The sequence below is a fragment of the Otolemur garnettii genome, unplaced genomic scaffold, assembly GCF_000181295.1.
Source record: "Otolemur garnettii isolate 467f Iridium unplaced genomic scaffold, OtoGar3 scaffold00061, whole genome shotgun sequence".
Taxonomy (NCBI): domain Eukaryota; kingdom Metazoa; phylum Chordata; class Mammalia; order Primates; family Galagidae; genus Otolemur; species Otolemur garnettii.
Window position 1 is genome coordinate 1,233,897 of NW_003852456.1, and position 4,603 is coordinate 1,238,499.

Here is a 4,603-nt window from a genome sequence, read left to right on the forward strand (position 1 = left end):
AAGGATTACATAAATCACTGCATGAAAATTGCTTAGAAAATATTAAAGATTCTCAGTAATATCAAGTACCTATGGTTGTGAATATTCAGTAATTAACTGTCATTATCCTGGACTACATTCCACTGATACTTTATGTCAAATCACTGTTGCATGTAGAATTTTTTTTTTTGAGACAATCTCACTCTGTTGCCCTTATAGAGTTCTGTAGGACATAGCTCACAGCAATCTCAAATTCCTGGGCTCAAGCCATCCTCCTGCCTCAGCCTACCAAGTAGCTGGGACTACAGGCACCTTCCACCATGTCTGGCTCATTTTTCTATTTTTAGTAGAGATGGTGTCTTGTTCTTGCTCTAGCTGGTCTTGAACTCCTGAGCACAGGTGATCCACCCACCTTAGCCTCCCAAAATGCTAGCATTACAGGCACGGGGCTTTGCATGCAGAATTTTTGTTCACCATTCCATTTACATTATTTTCTCCTCAGGCAGCACATTAAAAAAAAAAAAATCATCCTTCAAAGCAAACAATAGTTTGATCTCACATCTCACAAATCCTTTAGCATTGTAAGCAATGCTAGGGGAAAAGGTCAGATTTACTGTGGTAATAATCTGAACCTCACTGTTCTTCCACAGACTTCCACTGTTTACTATCTAAAAACAATACTGACCACACTCCAATCACTCTCCAAGAAACTATGCTAATAAGATAACAGCCATTGGGGATTCTAGGAGGAGCTCCATGGGAGACAGCAGGTCCCCTCCAGGTCGTTTCTTGGAAGCAGGTGGAAAATTTGGATGGAGTTGAAACACATTCTCTCTAGTAAAATATCACCAGAATGGAAAAGGAAGTATCCAATGTACTCAATACTAATATGAAGCCAGAAGACAAACAAATACATACCCACACAAGAAAAAAATTCAATTCAATTCCAGTTGGGGGGAAGGGGAAAGATGGGAGGGAGAGGGGAGAGAGGAGAGAGGGAAATTGGAGAGCTCTCACCTAATGGGCACAATGTAAGGGCACATGGCACACCTCCTGGGTGAGGGACACAACTACAACAGGGACTCTACCTAACAAATGGAAACATTGTAACCTGGTTGTTTGTACCCTCATATTAATCTGAAATGTAAAAAAACAGAGAAATTTTGTTTTAGGATTTGTGTTGTCAAACACTAACAAGGATCCAACAAGGTCCCACAGTGAATGCTGTACTTCTTATCATAAGCCAGTTAGCATGGAAATGATTTTCGGTAACTTCTGTCAACATCCTACTTGAACCATCCAAGAGGTGCAGATTTGAGCAAAGTCTTAAAGTATCAGTCATACCCGGAGGACAACTTAGAAGAGTTCTGAAAAGTAAATAATATATCTAAGTGTCATTTGACATAGTAAATATATTTACATTTTCCTTATTTGTATGAACTTCACCATTTTTATACTTGCTGATACTCCTTTGTGGGGGGGAAACAAAGATATTTTTCAACTTTGCCCATTAGTCTTCTGCAGCTTTCTCTGTTTACTACATGAATTCAGCAAGATCTCATAATCCATCTACCAGAAGTGATAACCAGATTTTGCTTTATTTTATTTTATTTTTTGAGAAAGAGTCTCAGTCACCCTGGGTAGAGTGCTATGGCATCATACCTCACAGCAACCTCAAACTCCTGGGCTCAAGCCATCCTCCTGCCTCAGCCTCCCGAGTAGCTGGGACTACAGGTGCCCACCTCCACGCCTGGCTGGTTTTACTATTTTTAGTAGACATGGGGTCTTGCTCTGGCTCAGGCTGGTCTTGAACTCCTGAGCTCAAGATTTTACTTTAGAAGTAGTTGCCAAGTTTTAACTGGGAAGTCAATAAAAAGAAATTTTCTAGAAAATATTTCCAAATATAGTCCCAGACACAGACAGAGTAAGAAGTTTTAGAACATTTGTTCGCTATAACAACAGATGAGTCACAAACCAGCGGTTTTTCAATCCTTAAGGTGCAAGAAGAGACCTTTGCCTAGGAAAACAACCTAAGATGCAAATTCCTGAGCTCCTCCCACTTAGATTCTGACTCAGCCAATCCAGGATGGGGGCAGCTCTCTGCATTTTTATCAGGGACCTCAGATGTCTTTTGTAAACTCAACCTCAGCCCACAGACTGATAAAGACTGCCCTAGGGAGACCCAGAGTCTCCACTGTTCTCACCCATCACATAACACTGACATCAGGAATTTGCATAGTAGTTCATGGACCTTTGTTGACAGACAAAATAATTTTCAACTACATTCTAAAAGAGGATTTACTGCTTACTGTGTGACCAGGCCAAGGCACTCAGTTTCTCTCAGACTTCAACATCTTATCAGAAATAGCAGCCTGAATTTCTCTGTAATGCAGGTGGTATGGGATTGACCCTGGCTCCATTTCTGGGATGGGAAGCTGATTGCTTTAAGCCAGTTAGCAAATATGATGCCACTAATCATAGACATTAATGCAAATGAAACAGTGGTACATAAGTTAGGCCAATGAGGCCATGAAAACTCACTTCCAGGATTTTGGTTTGAAATATCTGGGAGGTAGACTCTTTGTCGTAGTAGAAGTACAGGAAGCATGTATTATGAGCTGCCAGTCACTGTTCCGACATCTGTCTACCGACTTAGCCTGCACTGAAGAAGCAGTACTTGGAGGCTGGGCACAGTGGTTCACACCTGTAATCCCAGCACTCTGTGGGTTTAGGCAGGAGGATCGCTTGAGCTCAGGAGTTCAAAATCAGCCTGAGCAAGAGTGACACCCCATCTACTAAAATAGAAAAACTAACCAGACTATTGGTGGACACCTGTAGTCTCAGCTACTAGGGAGACGGAAGCAGACGGAGTGCTTGAACCCAAGAGTTTGAGGTTGCTGTGAACTATGAGGCCAGGACACTCTACCCAGGGTTCCTTGAACCTAGAGAGATAAACAGAGGGCTTGTCACAGACACTGTGCCCTGGTTAGAGTCTCTTTTTTAACCTGGAACATTCAGTGCTGTGCCCTCCAAATTCCTGTTTTTTACTTAAGAGAGTTTGAATCAGTTCTATATGACAAGCCACCCTCCCAAAGCATCCTGACACATCTGTGAAGTGAGAATATTTCCCTTGATGTCCTAGAAGATGCCCTCCTTTCAAAACAAAAATCCATAATCTTTAAAATTCTTTTTAAGTTAAAAAATTGGATTGATTAAATGACCCAGTTCTATCTGAAAAATGCAGTGTAGAGAAATGGAATAGAGATCGTCTCTTCTGTTAACCAGTAAACTAACTGGGAGAATTTCTATTGGCTACTCCTTTTGCAAATATTCCAGGAACAGGCCAGGTGAGGTGGCTCACACCTGTAATCCTTGCACTCTAAGAGGCCAACGCAGGTGATTGTCTGAGCTCAGGAGTTTGAGACCAGCCTGAGCAAGAGTGAGACCCCCATCTCTAAGAATAGCCGGGTGTTGTGGCAGGTGGGGTGGTCCCGGATACTAGGGAGGCTGAGGCAGGAAGATCACTTGAGCTATAACACCACTGCACTCTACCAGGATGACAGAGTGAGGCTCTGTCTAATACATATATATATATATATATACACATACATATATATTCATTCTGGAAAAAGCTTTTATCTGGCATGAGAACCAAAAGATGTAAAATGCTGGGTGATACACTACCATAAGTCATCCAAAGGGAACATCTGATCTCCGTGAAGGACTGTATAATGATTTGGGTAAGACAAGAAAAGAAGAAACTCTATCAGAGATTAGTCCAGTGAACTGAATGTAACCACAGATCTTAACATATTGAAGATGGTTCATTTTATTGTAAGAAAAATATTCATGAGACAATATATAACAGAGTTCTTCCAGGAGACATAAAATTATTTTTTTCCAATTCTAAAATATAACATTTCAGTTCCATTCAAACAAATTCATTGTCATCTAAGATGTAGTATTTAGAAATTATTTTACTATATTATGAACCTCCAGATTGCATTCCACAGAATATAGATTGAACATTGTGTGGTGGGAAATACAGAGGGTACTCAACTTATAATGGTTCAACTTATACTTTTTCAATTTTACAATGGAGAGAAAGTGCAATTCAGTAGAAATTATGCTTTGAAAGCAACCCAAATGTTCATCGACCTGTGAATGGGTTAACAAACTGTGGCATATGTACACCATGGAATAGCATTCAGCCATAAGAAAACATGGAGACTTTACATCTTTTATGTTTACCTGGATGGAGTTGATATACATTCTTCTTAGTAAAGTATCTCAAGACTGGAAAAAAATATCCAGTGCACTCAATACTAATATCAAACCAATATATAAACAATTACACACCTACAAGAAAGGAAAACATGAGTACAGTCTAGCAATGGGGAGGGGAGAGGAGGACGAGGGTAAGAAGGAGGCGGGAGGGTGACCGGCAGGATCTCACCAAATGCGCACAAAGTGAGGGTGTTCGGCACGCCCTCTGGGTGAAGGGTTCAGCTACAACTGAACTTTACCTTGGAATTGAAAACAATGTCACCTAAACATTTGTACCCTCATATTAATTTTGAATTTTTTAAAAAATGATTTAAAAAAGAAACTCTTTTTTTTTTTT